Source organism: Tamandua tetradactyla, chromosome 19, assembly GCF_023851605.1.
Source record: "Tamandua tetradactyla isolate mTamTet1 chromosome 19, mTamTet1.pri, whole genome shotgun sequence".
Classification (NCBI taxonomy): domain Eukaryota; kingdom Metazoa; phylum Chordata; class Mammalia; order Pilosa; family Myrmecophagidae; genus Tamandua; species Tamandua tetradactyla.
The window spans coordinates 51,219,854-51,229,135 of NC_135345.1; the positions used below are offsets into that span (position 1 = coordinate 51,219,854).

The 9,282-nt window shown below is 39.8% G+C and overlaps 1 pseudogene; it reads right to left on the reverse strand.

The window, feature by feature from the left end:
* Positions 1–7,022: 7,022 nt before the first annotated feature.
* On the reverse strand, positions 7,023–8,229 carry LOC143663608 (S100P-binding protein pseudogene; annotated as a pseudogene).
* Between the last annotated feature and the right edge of the window lie 1,053 nt (positions 8,230–9,282).

Here is a 9,282-nt window from a genome sequence, read left to right on the forward strand (position 1 = left end):
ACAACAGATTGGAACTTGTAGAAGAAAAGAATCAGAGAACTTAAAAATAAGCCAGTTGAAATCATCTAGTCAGAGGAGCAGAAAGAAGAATGAAGGAAAGTGAACAGAGCCTGAGGAACCTGTGTGACACCAATATACTTAGTGATACACATATTGTGCAAGTCCCAGAAGGAGAAGAAAGAAAGGAGCAGAGAGAATATTCAGATATAACGTTTGGAGACGTAAATTTAACAAAAGACATGAATATACACATCCAAGAAGTTCAGTGAACTCCAAATAGGACAAACCCAAATAAATCCACACTGCACTATGTTATAATCAAACTGTCAAATGCCACTGATAAAGAGAGAATTCTGAAAGCCACAAGAGAAAAGCATCATGTCACAAACAAGACAGCGTCAGTAAGATTAGGTGTCAATTCCTCATTGGAAACCATGGAAACAGGAAGGCAGGAGGAAGGCGTATTTAAAATGCTGAAAGCAAAAATTTGCCAACCAAGAAATCTGTATCTGGCAGAACTGTCTTTCAAAAAGGATAGTGACATTAAGACATTCCCATATAGCTTGGTTTGCTAAATGCTGCTGGAATGCAATATACCAGAAATGGAACAGCTTTAAAAATGGGAATTTATTAAGTTACAAGTTCAGAGTTCTAAGGCCATAAATATCTCCAAACTAAGGCATCCAGGGAAAGACACCTTGACTCAAGAAAGGCCCATCTGGTAAGGCACATGGCTGACACGTGCTGGTCCTTGTTCCCGGTTCCATTACTTCCAGCTTCTGATGCCAGTGGTTTCCTCTTTGAGCATCTGTGGGCCTGTATTTCTGTTGGCTCTGAAGCAACTGTTCTCCAAGTGTTTCCTTTTTAAAGGACTCCAGTAAACCAACAAGACCCACTTTGAATGGAGTCATATCTCCATCTACGCAAAAGACTACACCTATATGGGGGCATCACATATCCATGGAAACAATCCAATCAAAGTTCCCACAATATTGAATCAGGATTCAAAGAAACATGGCTGCTCCCACACAACTGGATCTGGAAAAAGGACATGGCTTTTCTAGGGTACATAACAGCTTCAAACAGGCACACCATATAAACAAAAGCTGAGAGACTTCATTACCACTAGATAGGCCCTACAAAAAATGCTAAAGGGAGTTCTGCAAATTGAAAGAAAGGATACTAGACAATTGACTGAAGCCACATGAAGAAGTAAAGACCTGAAGTAAAGATAATGACATGGGTAAGTATAAATGCCAGTACTACTGTATTTTTGGTTTATAATGCCACTTTTTATTTCCTACAGTACATAAAAGGCAAAGACACAAAATGTATAAACTAATAATTTATACATTATTAGTTTTTTACTAATAATGTATAAATATATCATCTTTGTCAAGAACTACATAAAGGTGGGGGAAGGGAATGCTATGAGAACACAGTGGGGAATCCAAGCAAAAGAGATTGTAATGGAGAAGGATGCTAGATTTACATCCGTGATAGCCACAAAGAAAATGCCAGAGAATATGTGAACTTATGGCGGTAGAAAGTAGACAAGTTACCAGGCGTGGGGGGAAGAAGAAATGGGGAGTTAAAGCAAAATGAGTATTGAGTTTCTGTTTAGGGCGAAGGGCAAGCAATAGTAATGGATGGTGGGGAAGGAAATGCAACACTGTGAATGTGATTCTCAAACCATTACACTCAATGGTAACGTCAGGAGGCGGTGAGATGGGAAGATTTGGGTTGTATATTTGTTTTCAAAATTGAAAAAAAAAAAAGAAACTAAAGAGAAAATGACAACTAAATGTAATACATGATACCGGATAGGATCTAAGAATGGAAGAGAAAAGGGTCAAAAGGACATTATTAGGATTTTTTTTTAATGAGATATGGAATATAAGCTTTATATCAATGTTAAATTTCGGAAACTTGATAACTGCACTTAGGGTGATTACACAAGTGAATATCACTCTTCATAGGAAATGTCTACAGAAGTATTATGAGTTCAAGGATTATTGCACAGGCAACCTTCTCTCAAATGTTTAGAGGTCAGGTGAGTAGATGGATGGATAGACAGATATACAGATGACAGAGTGATATGATGATAGATGTTATGGCACTTGTTGTTCAGGAATAAGTTCCAGTCCAGTTCTCAAGAATTCTACTAATTCTGTTAGTTACAGTGGCAAAGGTAGAGATGGCACAGAAAAGCAGCCTCACAGCCCAAGGGAAAAATAGTATTATGCCAGAAGCCTTCCCGGCAAAAACATGGACTCTGTTAAAAAGAGCAATTGAGTTCAGTGGTAGAATGCTTGCCTGCCATGCAGACCTGGGCAGATTCCCAGCTCCTGCAAAAAAAAAAAAAAAAAAAAAACAATTGGCATAATAGCAGAGAGTTTTTCAGAGATTATGAAGCCAATCCACCTGGAGGCTTCAAGAGCTCTAGAAGTCTGAACTATGAGGGAAGGATAAAATAGCAAATCTTTATTTTCTGGTCACTTATATTGCCCATAAGTGGTACTGTAAAGAAACCCAATGAACTTCATCCAGTAAGACAAAAGATGATAGCAACTCCCCAATGTGACCTAAGTGGGGAAAAAACGATGGTTAGCATAGATGGAGCCATATGAAATTGCTGATATAAGTAATTTATTACCCACCAAAACAACAGTCTCATATGGTTCAACTTATTAAAAAGATCAGAAGAAAAGGCCCACAAATATTTTACGGGATTGCATTAAAGATACCATCTTTTGAGTGGGGATGAGAAGACCTGAAGTATCAAAAAAGAGAGAAGAGAACTTCCCTTGGAAGAAAGTCTGCAGATAAACTGGCATCTTAGTTGCCAAACAACTATATGCTTTGTTAGCCAATTCATAAACAATTTCCTGAGTTTGGAGTATGTAAACGACATATAAACCTGTAACAGTGTAATGTCCCCTTTTAAAGACTTATCATAAGGAGGTCATTTCCAAAGTCAAAGGAAATTATTAATACCTGGCCTTATTAGTTTCCTGTGGCAGAGAGAGGTGAGATGCCCATTCCCTCCTGTTGGGAAGCCCAGCTAACACTTTCCCAGGCTCTTGCATCTAGGTGGATTCTTTGACTCAGTGGTGTGCTGGTAAATGTCTTGCTACTGGGTCTGTAGGTGGAAAGGGCTAAACTGTAGCATGTGCCTATTTCCATGGAGTTAAATATTCCCATCAGGGTGGGCCACGGTGACTCAGCAGGGAGAGTTCTTGCCTGCCATGCCGGAGGCCCGGGTTCAATTCCCGGTGCCTGCCCGTGAAAAAAAAAAAAGAGAGAGAGTGTAAATATTCCCATCAAAGCTTATGTTAACTGTCCACATGACATCATGGAACGCGGTTCTGAGAAGAGATGCCCAGAATCAATTCTCAAAAGCTGGGACCAGCTGGGACCAGCCCCCTGCTGAGACTGTAACTAGTTCTCACCAATGGAATGCGATGTGGAGCTCAACATGCAAGAACTCTGTGCAGATGCCTTCTCCACCCGCCCTCCCTCACTGCCTCAGATCTTGGTGGCCTCACGTGGAGGATAGTAGTAGATCTGTAAGATGGAAAGAGCCTAAATTCCTCAGTCTCTTCCTTGAGGACATTTTAAATGCCTGCATACACAGAGATGATAGAACTTTTTAGCTCTGAGCCAGGCATGCTAACTGTTATTCCCAGTATTGATAATGACGCTTTCAGAATAAATTAATGTGTGAAAATTTCTGGCCGCTAACAATCACTTTACATAAAGGAAGCCCAGGCAGCCCAGGCAAACAGCATGTATGCATTTAGTTTTTGCTTGAATGTCAGAAAACCAAAATAGAGTGAGCAGCCAGATAAAATGATGACGCCTCCCCAATGGTGCTGCGTTAATGAGGCAGAGTGCCTCACAGAATTTTGGAACATACCCCATTAGTGAGCTCTGTCAGAGCAATATTGGTGAGCTACTTCAGAAGGTCATGATGAATGTGGAAGAAACTATTCATAAAATTACAAATAAAAGTTGATGGTTCTAGGGTGAAGAAAAAAAAAAAAAGAAAAGAAATGCTTAGGAATATTTGCCCTGGATTTTGTGTGTGTGTGACATAACTTTCTACTCTATCAAACAGCTGAGATTCAAGTTATTATAGCAATTAGCCTACTTAAAGGTACTGCCTTTAAAGAAACCACAACTACACTCCAAAATATCTGATTTTTATCAGTTGTGTAACTCTTCAGATCAAACTTTGAACAGGCTTCAGTCATTTAAGTTATACTTAACAATTTCTGATCCCACTTAAAAAAATACTTTGTTCTAAAATCATTACCATTAGCAGGCATTTATTTATTTATTTATTTATTTTCACTGACAGGAACTTTTATTTCTTTTTAATGACATTAAACACAACTGCTACAGGGAAAAAAAACACGATAAAAAGGAAGCACAAAACTTCAGTTTCATAATTAATCCTGAGAACAACACAAATAATTTCGAGGTCTGCATTAGATGTGAAACTACAGGCTATTTCAGCCTTCTTACTTAAAGGTAAACTATGTAAACAGAACTTTTTAACTCTACTTTGTCAAGACTCCTGTAGTGAGAATGTCATCATAGATCAAGAAAGCTAGGACGTTAAATGCACATACCCCTAACTCAAACTATACAGCAAAAATTCCACCTGAAATTCTAGATGTAGAAGCCAACACCAAACATAAAAGAAATACAACTTTGAAAAGATATTAAAATTCTAGATTCTCCCCACTAGCACCTTTAAGGCGAACTTGCCAGATAATGGAGATTTCCTTGGCTTTGTTTTTTTCTTCTTAAAGATTATCATGTTAACTGCTAGAGAACAGTTCTCTCCTTCTCCAGACCAACAGATTTAATTAAACTGTTAAAGCTTTGGAAAAACAGAATTATTTGAGCAGAGAGGAAATGTGATTGTCACATTTTCTAGTTACCTCGTCGCTCATTTGATTTGACAAAGGCACTGCTCCATTACACATTCAGTCTTAAACCATTTTTCACCAGGAGACATGGGTCTTAGATTTTCGTCTAAGTAAAGTGCTGTCCCTTCCCTGCTCAGGTTATCTGGGGAAATCTCCCCAGACTAAGAAACAGACAAAGTAGACAGCTGAAATGCTACCTATTCCAGCTACATTTAATTTTAACTATGCAATAGCTCCAAAGGTGGAAGCATGGAGAGTCTCATTTCACCACGCTAATCTAGGGCTGTCTGGAGAAGTGACTGATGTAGTAAATGCAATTGAAATAACAGAGTATGACTCTTGCCTCTGAATGGAACTTCTTTGAATTTTGGTCCCAGAATCTAAACCAAATGTCCAAGGACAAAAGAATTCTTGGCTGGATAAAAACAGAAAGCACTTAGGGACATTCATCCAAATTTTCTTGGTGGCTCGAATAACCAAGCTTTACCCAAGTCAGTTTCTGAAGTCGGATAGGATATGTAAGATGGGTTGCTTACCAACAAGCATGAGGCCAATGAAACAGCACAACCAGACAGAAGCAGTCGGTCTGATATCACAGCTCGAGTTACAGCCTTCACAGAGAGTGAACCAAAGCACCAGTGCTGAACTGTAAAGCCTTTCCAAAACATATCTAGACCTGTCTGTAAAGAGAGAAAAGCAAGCTCCTTAGTCATCAATTAAGATGGTACACATGAAGATATCCATTAGGATGGCTGTCAACTTCAGTTAGAACACCAAACCTTAAGATCAGATAATATTTTTGCATACAGGCTTAATCATGTCTGTATTAGACTGATGTTAGCAGTGTTGTAAAACTGTGCATCAGAGACCAGAACAAAAGAGGAGATCATACTATCCAGAGTCTAAAAGCACCTCTTGTTTATTAAGACTGAAGACAGTGAGTGCTGCTCCCACAGGAAAAATTCCACATTTGCAGCTGCAGTTCAGCAGAGGAAATTGAAGACCAACGGACAGCTCTTTGGCACTGACATTCTAGCTTGTCCTAGAGTCAAGACTGAGTGGGCAGCTTTCATAAAGAGAGCAGAGAGGCTGGCTGTTCTGAAGAGGCAGATTTGTATCTAACAGGATACAGGAACACTGCCGAGAGAACCCTAAAGAGTCGAGTCGTCACTGAGTTTGGGGGGAATCCTTTAAGAAAGGCACAGGAGAAAACCATAGTCACAAGACCGCAAGGATTGGCCAGCAGTCTTCTGACGCAGTTAAGATGTATAAGATTTGTAGATGCAATTGTGCAAGATAAGTTTAATGAAGAATGAAAAAAAAAAAAGCCACAAAATAAAGACAACTAGTAGGTACAGAAAGGGAAAAGAGAGTAGGTTTACACTTTCAATTTGTCCTTTCAATAGGAATTTTGTCCTACTCCGTTCTATTTCAAATGCTCTGGATTGCCACCTTTAAAATACTGTCAGGTATTTAGAAGATTCAAATTAAAAAGGATGAGGGAGGATGTGCAAGTAGTTTAGTGGTTAGAATGCCTGCTTTTCATGTGGGAGACCCGGGTTCGATTCCCAGACCATGCACCAGAGGAAAAAAAAAAAAAAAAGGATGAGGGACTGTAAAAAATGACGTCCATCCATTCACAAGTCATTAGCAACTGCTGACACTGTTATGTGGCCTGGTGAGGAATCTCCTCTTTTATAGGAGAATGAAAGATGCTAAATGATTTGGGGATGGGGAGGCATTAGAAGTAGACTATGCCTCTGCACAGGGTAGGTGTTTTGCTTGAGATTGAATGTTTTGGCTTAATGCTGGCTTTTAGGAAGCAGCCACCTTCAATGCCTTCAATTTAAATAAATAAAAAAAGACAAAACACATAAACCATATCAACTTAACAATCCTTAAAACACATATAAAGCAGAGGGATCTCATACCAAAAAAATTCAAGTTAGCAATGGGCATTTCCAAATGATGACAAGTTCATTAAATAAAAATCTCATGAAAAATAAAATCCAAAATATACAAAGCACAAAACAGCAGAAGAAAATGAGATGCTGCTCTGGACAAGACCCTGGGGAAGGGCCTTCATTGCTGATGGGATGAAACAAATGGACTATACGGGAAATCTGGGTGATGCTGAAACTGATGCTGGCTCTGCATGTTCCTGTTGACCCACTGAGTCAGGCTGTAACTTCGCAGACGTTTCTGGCAGAACTGGATGTTGTTCTGCATGGTGAGGTCCAAAGGAAGCTTCCATTTTTGGTCCCGCATATGATGCCCTTGATCCCTCAAGGACCTGAGCTCCCCCAAGGGGCCTGGATTAGAGTACATGAGCACTGACTCTCCTGAGACAAATTTGCTTCTGCTGTCCTAGATATGACCATGAAAACATCGGGACATGAGTCCTTGTTTTGGTTTGCAGAACAGGAATGACTTTGCCTGGTCTCTTCTCATTGACTTTCATCTTCCCAGAAGAACATCCTGTTTGTCTGACAAACTGGAAACAACAGGAAACCTCATCTTATAACCTGATTTATGGGATCCATCATTTCTCCAGGATGACCCGGTGTTTGGACTCTCTGAATGATCCAAGTTCTGAGAAAATACAAATGTAGCTTTCTTATTGTCAGGTGTATTTTTATTACAGGCAGTTTGTTGAAAGTTATTGTTTAAAGAAAGTTATTGTTCAGATTCTGTGCACATTTGCTCTCACTTGGGCTAAGGCCATCTTCTTTCATATCTTTCTCAAGGAAGGAATGTTTCATATCTTTGGGTAAATCTGTCTTATCTTTGTTAAGCACAGCATCATAAACTGTTGGATTAAATGGTGCAACAACAGTTATTTTTATAAGATTTTTCTCTAGTGCAAAGGGTCCGTTTGATGGTTCAGTAGGCGTTGGCCCATGACCAATGATGTAGTTAGCTGAGATAATCTCAAGAGATCAGGGATCTCAGCTACTGGTCCCAAGTTGTGCAAAGAATATTTCTCTTGGGAAGCATCAAGTAGAATTTGCTTCTCTCTCCCTTCCTTCTCAATTTGTCCACTGTCATCTTTAAGCAATTCCCTTCCCCAAGAAAAGTGCCCAGTTGATAGGCCATCATCCTTCAAGAGCTCCTGAGTCTCTTCCTCTGTGTAACTGAAATGGCCATCATCATCTTTTTCTTCAGAAAGTTCCAGCAAGGAGTCACCCAATCCACCTTCATCTAAGGAACCCCGTGAAAATGGGGCACTGTCTTTAGGCAAGAGAGAGGTACCAGAAGACTGTTCAGAGGGCACTGGTGAGCATGTCATATTGGGTGGGGCTGCTGGACCAATCTCTGCCTTTGCCACCAAATGGTTTCAGCTCCTGCTAGCTGTTCCTTTTAGGAGACATGTCCAAATGATTGACGCCCGCCTTCCTCAGCAATTTGATTGAAGTCGCTGACCTCAGCATAGTTGAGAACACTCACCTCCAGAAAATGAGCCGAAGCCTGGGTGAATGACTATGCCTCATTCCACCCCGGCACCATTTTATTGCCCCCTCCCTGACATCCCCAACCGAAGGCAGCCTGGTCACCATCAGGTTGGGGATGGGGGCCACGAACTGTTATCAGGCATTTATTAAATAACAAAGTGAATGTTTCATAGTTTTAATGAAAGGCTTTAAAGAAAACATATCAATAAGAGAAATTTTATTTAGTTTCAAATTAAAAAGACTAAAAAATAACAATTATTTAAGCCCTTTGAAGTTGCTTGGTATCAATTAACAAGTCCTAGTTTAATTCTGCGATATAATCACTTGAAATGAAAGATAGAGATAAATGTACCTAAGCCTTCACTTTTTTAGCAAACTTCCAACTGAAAGCATAACAATGGTTAGTATGTAGTTTGTGTGAGTCGTATCAATTTATTTAAGACTGCAATAGAATTTCTTGACAGAATTTCTTCCATTGGTATAGGTTCTAAAACAGGAAGCATCTAGTGAAATTTATGCTATAACTGACCCCAACTGGCTTTGTAACCCTGCCAAGTGCATCCATAAGGGTAGAATGGAGTGGGTGAAACAAGGGATAGCATCAATTGAAGTCATGAGTCTCATTTCCTGGAACCACCCTAATCATCAAATTCTAACTGGCCAATCAGAAAAGAGAGGGTAAAACATCTTTTCAGTGTATGTTTATCAACAGCAATTGGATGTCCTGAATTTCTCATTAAGCGTCTCCTCTCTTCCATGGAGGCACCCTTTTATTTTAGAAGGTGGGAAATCCCAGGACCAAAGTTCTCTGCAAGACTCCCTCCTAGCTGAGGCTTGCTGGAATTCACCTCTGGGTGATATCACTGTAGGAAGGATCTCCAGGGTGCAAG